Here is a 7243-nt window from a genome sequence, read left to right as displayed (position 1 = left end):
AGAAGAGGCCAAGGTGGCATCTGTTGACTTCCCTCCCAGAAGGAATGTGGGGGTCTTTGTAACTGTCAAAGCCAGCAGAATAGTAATCCACAGGAGGCAAAGGTAGTTCAGTTCAATACAACCAACTAGTGTTGGTTCAAACTCGGAGAGACTGGCCCCAAGTCCTTTACTTTAGGCATATTTAAGCACAGTATATTTTGGTGAAATTCTTCCTGGTGATAACTAACTCAAATCCTGCGTGCACAATAAAGCTTAAGATGTGACCACATCAAAACTCTTGTATGTAATTCTGCCACAGCTGTACATGGCCTCGGAAGATGCTGGAGTTTATAGAGTGGGAAGTTAACTTAAGGGGACTTCATCACCTTAGCTATAAGGCCATTATCCATGTTTCAATGAGACTTCCTTAACACTGATATTTTGGGGTCACGCACACTCCGGTGAGTAAGCCCTCACTGCAGCTCCTGTGAGCAAGCTCGGGAAACACATTACTTCACCACGCTAGACTCCTGGGCAATTGTTTCTTTGGTTTGTTGTTGTTGTTGATCGATATGGTAAGCTGTATTGATCAATTTTTGTGTATGCCTTTCCAAGAAAAATTCACACAGCAGTGATTCCCTCTAAAATTTAATGTTACTTAATAAAAAAAAATTGCCAGTATCTGAAGGCTTTTAAAATGGCACCTCTCTGCTTGCTACTTTAATTTAGCCATTGTCATTACTATTTGGTTATAAATGCTCTATCTTTTCCTGGTTTTCATTTTTGCCTGAATTGTTTGATGGCAGCTTAATCTATGGGAGATCCTGTGTCAAAAAAAAAAAAAAAATGGGTGCCTTCTGAAGAATAAGACCTGATGTTGATCTTTGGCTGTGTACACGGGTCCCCACCACACACAAGAGTGTGTACTCACACCCATGCACACACACACACACACACACAAGTTGAGGCTTTAAGCTTGTTTTCTGCCAAGGACTGTACCACTCAAAGTTTACCAAGAAACATATTGAGTTCTGCAATTACTTTGCCAACAAATAAGTGCTTTGTATTTTTTTTTCTGTTTAAACACTGATATCATAATTACTATAACCTTCTATATCTTTTCATATGCTGGGAACCTCAGAAAAAAAAAAAAAAGGAAATGGCCCAGACTCCTCTTACCTCTAAGTGGATGGCCTAGAGGAAGGAAGCTGGCCTCCTGCTAGATTCTTTTTAGGGAAGCCACATGGTGGATGCATAGAGGGAAGGCCTGTCACATTGACCTATCAAGCCACAAGCTCAGGACTCATAGGCCATACTGGCCACTATGGCTTTGTGGTCAGTTGAGATGTAACATCTGTATAAGCAGATGGACTTGGATGTAGCTCACTTGGTAGAGTGCTCACCCAGCATGTGGGGAGCCCTAGGCTTGATCACTAGCACCTCATAAATTAGACATGGTGGTACAACACCTCAATCCCAGCACTTGAGAGGTAGTAGCCAAAGATCAAGAGGTCAAGGTGGGCAGAGGAAGATTGAGGTCAGATCTGGAGCCCGTTGTGTGTAGCAGAGCAGAATTTAATTCTCCGGAGGCTAGCCAGATGAGGAAATCGAAGCTCAGTGAAGTAACTTCTTTTCCCAGTAGATGAGGCCGAAGCAAAGGCCAGGGATGTCAGACCTAATCCTGGCTGGTCCCAGGGCCCTCCCGCATCTCTGCACGAGCTTGGCGCCAGGCTCAAGATTCAGATGAACTGTATTTCCTTGCATTTGGCTCAGTCCAGGAAGCCAGAGACTTGACACTGAGCTCTGTCCAGGAACTTGAGTGGGTCCCGGGCCTGATCCCTCCCCTGGGACGCTGAGCTGGGATGAGCTGCCAGGGTGGCTGCCCTTTTAGTAGAATCGAAGGTATCACTTTGCCCTTTGTCAAGATCCCTTTAGTCGGAATGATGAATGATTGAGCCACAAAGAGCTGAGAGAGCAAGTAGGTGACAGCTGGCTGGAGCCAGCCTGGACCAGCCGGCCTTCTCGTCTGACCATTGGCACTCAGGCTGACTTGAAGCGGGCATCCTTAGGGTTCTGATGGCTCCTCCACCAGGGAATTTATTGTACCCGAGGGGCCTTCAGCACATAAACAACAGAAACAGATTTGGTCAGCATGTACAGAAAAAGATTGTTTGGGGAGGCTACTCAGCTGCTCTTCTGCTTAAAAGGGAAGGTGGCAGGACTGGCCTCAGAGAGGACAGGGCCCTGCAACCTGTCCCTGGGGATCTGAGCAGCTGGAATCTGGGGGCAGTTTCATGAGGATGCTGCTGCTCAGGTAAGTCATCAGTGCGTTCCTCCAGGTTGCCCATCAACTTTCTCTGTTTGACCACCAACCAGCCTTGCCCAGGGAGGATGTGATGGCAGAAAAGTAGCCCCACCAGGGCCAGCATGACTCAATAGGCACAGGACAAACAATGGTAGCCTTTATCTGATGCAGGCTGATGCCCGCCTGGTCTCCCTGACCTCACTTCCTGCCAGGTGAAATCCGGCTGCTTTCCTCCAGAAATAGAGGTGGGGTTGTGAGCCTCTCTCTTCGAGCGTGTCATCTGTCATGTTTAGGGCTCACTCCCACAGACTCATTCAGAAACTTAATCTCCAAAGTCAGATATTGATGATACTTGGCGCGTTGTGGGGTAATTTGGGAATGGCTCTGGTGATTGCATTGGTAACTTCATGAGAAAGACACCTAAGCTAGCAGGCTTCTGGCTTCCCGTGTGACATCCAATGCTGTCTGAGGATTCTGTGGAGTCTTAACAGCAAGGCCCTCCACAGATACTAAGCTGGTACACGGAACTTCCGGGCATCGGTCCGTTCAATCAAACGCAGGTCTTCATGCTTTCATAGTGAGTCATCTCCCCGGGCTCGGACTTTAGTTTTTGAAACAGGGTCGTGTGTAGCTCAGGCTGTCTTTGAACTCGCTAAGTAGTCAAACCTGATCCTAAACCCCTGTTCTTCCTGCATCCATCTCCCACATGCTGGGATTCCAGGTTTATGTCACCTTACCTGGCTACAAATCATTCGTTATACACTTCCGAGTGTGTACTATTCAGCTATAGCATCAGAAACCATACTAAGATATCATCCAGGAAGGGGACCACATAATTTCCAGGTCACTTATGGTCATTGGAGGGTCTGATAGTTGGGACCAAGAGCTTTTCCCTAACCAGCAGCCTGGAGACTTAGGAGGAAGAAGACAGTGTGAGCTGCCAGCCCCAGCTGATGCCAGAGTCCAGGCTACCACCAGACTAACTTGCCAATACAAGAACAAACAAACAAACATACTCAGTGCACAAGCATGTTGATCATGGCATTTGCTATAGGGACAAAAAGTTGGAATAAATAAGCTCGTTTGTCTGTTAGGAAAATTATGGTGCAACAAATTTGAGGATGATTACAGGCTATTAATATATCACGAAGCTGGGGCAACATGGGGAGCTTCTGACGTTCTGTTGAGTGCAAAAGTGGAATGCAAAATATCTGGTTGCCACTGCATCAAGTAAGTCCGCACGTGTGAACGATCACTGGAAGGAAACCAGCGAATAAAAATAGTACTGCTTATTTGGGGGGGTTGTGGGTGAGTTTTTAGGTGCCTTGTTTTCATCTTTTCAAAATAAGTTCTGTTTGGTAATGATGAAAAGTGCTCCTCTGATGAAATACCAAGAAGCACCAAGGAGCCTATGACAACAGCCAGATTGCAGAAGGGAGAACGGAAGGTAGGGGGAATGTATGGATATTGTTAAGTCTGAGGCTGGCAGAGTCGGGTGGTGGCCCCCAAATGACCCTTGGTAGTATACAGGCCCCAATAGACCTGCATTCTAGTCTGCTACACCACTCTAACAAGCTCCTCTAAATTGGGTGGCCTAATGACAGATGTTTTATCTTTTTATGTGTGCATGAGTCTGGGTATATGCATGCCTCAGATGTGAAGGTCAGAGGGGCAACCTCAGGTGTGGGGCCTTGCAATCCTAGTCAGAGTTCTCTAAATATATTTTTATCTGTATTGTGTTTGGCTGCAAGTATGTCTGTTCGTAGGTGTGCCTGGTGCCTAAATATGACAGAAGAGAGCATTGAATCCCCTGGAACTGGAGTTAAAGATGGTTGTAAACTGTCATGTAGGTGCTTGGAATTGATCCTGGGTCTGCGGGGAGAGCAGTTAGGGCTTTTCATTGCTGGGCCACCTCTCCAGTCTCTATAGAATTCTCTAAAGGAGCAGAACTGATAGAATGAATGCACATATTAAAAGAGGATTAACTAGTTTATCTCCCAGGCTGTGATGCATGTAGTCTAGCAATGGCTATCTCACACCGCACAGGCCAAGAACCAACAGCGGCTCAGTCTACGAGGCTCATGGGGTCACACCCTGGTACTGGAGGCCTGGATGGTTCCTGAAGAACTGCTGGTCTGAAATCTATGTTGGAATCCTGGAGAAGATGCTAACATCAGTGGAGGGATGTCCCAGCAATAGGATAGATGAATTTGCCAGTGAGACTGAGCTCAGGCTGGCAAAATACAATTTCTATCTTCCACGTTCTTTACTATGAGTTTCCACTGGAAGGAGCCACCCAGATGTAGGGTGCTCAAAAATCGGTCAGGAAAAACCTTTCACAGGACTTCCCAGAAGCAAGGGTAAGGGCTGATTCCAGGCTCAACCAAGTTGATAACCAAGGCTAGCCATCACATCTTCCAACTTGTTTGGGTAGAGTCTCCTTTTTTCTTGCTCTCTGCTGTGTAGGCCAGACTCGCCAGCCTATAACATCCATGGAGTCTCCCATCTCACTGTAGGTGCACAGGATCACCTATGTGCTACAATGCTCAGCTTTCCATGGGTTCTGGGGATTTGAACTCAGGTCTTCAAGCTTGCATATTAAGTGCTTTAGCCACTGAGCCATTTATCCAGCTCCTAAATGACAAATGTTTATTTCTCAATAGTTCTGGAGCCTAGAAGCCCAAGATCATGTGTTGGCTAAGTGGGACCTGCTGAGGGTTTTTTTCTCTGGATTTTAGATGGCCATCTTCTCACTGTCTCTTTACTTGACAAGAGTACAACTGTCTTCTCTCTTAATTAAAAATTATTATTATGGTACCCATAGGGGGCTTCCCCTTCTCTGAATGAAGGAAAGTGGTAATGGAGGAGGGGGCTGGGAGGTGGGGTTGGGAGGAGAGAATGAGGGGGGCTGCCATCATGTAAAATAGATTAATTAATGAAAACAATTTATTATTGTTGGTGTGTGTGTGTGATATGTACGCAGGCAGTTGAGTGCTACAGTATGCATGTGAAAGTCAGAACACAACTTTATGGAGTTAATCATCTCCTTCCATCTTTATGTGTGCTTTGGGGATTAAACCCAGCTCATCAGGCATGCATAACAAGCCCTTCACCGTTGATCCATCTCCTGAGTGAGCCCCCCTTTCTCTCCTTACCAACCCCTAATTCTGTCTTAAGAGCTTCATCTTCATGATCCCACCCAATCCAAATGACTTCCAAAGAACCTAGTTTTCAGAGACCCTGCCATTGGGGGCTAGGGATTTGGTTAGTGCATGTAGGGTCAGAAGGCACACTTCAGCCCACAGCACCTAGGAGGCCTCTCTGATATTCTCCATGTCTTGGTTGATTCTACCTACATCTCTTCAAGGGAAAAAAGAAACATGAATTTGGTTTGACTGTCCATACTTCTGTTAAAGGAAAATCTGCCATTTTTTTTTTCTCTCCATGGAATAGAAAAGTATCTGTGTCATAACCCTGGAGAAAACTGTATCAGTTTCATGTTCACTATCATTGCTAAACGCAGAAGGAGACAGGCCAGGGCATCTGCTCTAGTTGTGATTGGATAGTAATTCTGCCAGTAGTTTTGACCTGGAAGAACTTGTAAGGACTGGAGGACACCTCTTCCCAGGGAACGCCCGTGCTTTGGAGAGTGAGCATCTCCTACCAAAGGTGAGTGGGACAATCTAATTCCCCTGATTAGATGCAGGGGAATATCTCTCAAGAAACTTTTGGGAAGGGTAAAGGCCCACAAGGGGTGTCAAGAGATCACTTGTCTAACTATCTGGGAACCAAGGTATCAGACATCGCTAGAGTCACCTTGTGCTCATCATAGTTCTTTCTCCAAAACTGACTCTACTCTGCAGGCTATAGGAGATGAAAATTCCACTCTATCTTCCTAAATAAGCATCCACCTACCCATTCACCCACCATAGTAGCTTTGGGACTTAGAGCGTGTCAGCAAACAATCAAAGAGTCCCACCCTCATGCATGGCAATTTGGTCCCTATGAAGTTCTACCTCACATAGAGTTGGGAGGGGAGCTGCTGCCTCAACTCCTCCTTTCTCCAGACCACGTGGAACCTGAGCATCATGATCAGCAACTTGTTGTCTGGAGAAGCAGCTGGGAGGGTAGCAAAGCTTCCCCTCGGTGTTATCTGTCAAGGTGTCTCCATAGAGACGTACCTAAGGGGAAAACTTGCTCTGGATGCGGGCAGTATCAACCCACAGGCTGTAGGCCTGGATGAAGTAAGCAGGACAGAAGAAAGGCTACAGGGTAGGCTCGCTCTCTCCCACCCCTCCCCTGCTCTCTCTCCTTGTCCCCCCTTTCTTCATTTCCTGCTTGCTCTACCACCTCCTTTCCACCCACCATAAACTGACAACTCTGAAGCCATGAGCCAAGATAAATCTTTTCTCCTCTGCGTTGCTTCTTGAGTGTTTTCCTCACAGTGCTGAAAGTCTTGCTAACACAGACGGGTGCAGAAGCGAGGGAGAAGATGCATGGGCAGAGAAGACTTCTCTTAGAATACATGTTGAACCAGCCTTCCCCCACACACAACCCTCCCCCCACACACACACACTTTGTACTTCTCTAACTCAATCACTCTGTGAAAGATTTCCTGCTAATTGCATCAAAATGCAGTCCTGACTGATATAAGTGGATTAAAAGCAAACGAATTAAAAGGAGAGAGAGCCTCTAAGGCTGGAATCTGGTTTCTGTCATTCAGAGGTTTCCCATGCTGTTTGAGACACCCAGATTAAGCCTAGCCTAGAGAAAGGAGCCAGTTTTGATTTAGCTAAGAAGGACCTGAGGTCTCTGGCTATATAGTGAGGAGGGTATCTGGGAGAACCTCAGAGCAGGATTGCAGCCTGCACACTGAGTGGCAGGCCATCCTTGGGCCCATTTTAGTTGCTCGAATTCCAGCTTGATCAGGAGGAAAATTTATTGGGACCTTTATGTAAA

The sequence above is a fragment of the Mus caroli genome, chromosome 11 (assembly GCF_900094665.2).
Source record: "Mus caroli chromosome 11, CAROLI_EIJ_v1.1, whole genome shotgun sequence".
Lineage (NCBI taxonomy): Eukaryota > Metazoa > Chordata > Mammalia > Rodentia > Muridae > Mus > Mus caroli.
The sequence above is the reverse complement of the archived record's forward strand: the minus strand, read 5'-3'. Positions refer to the sequence as shown.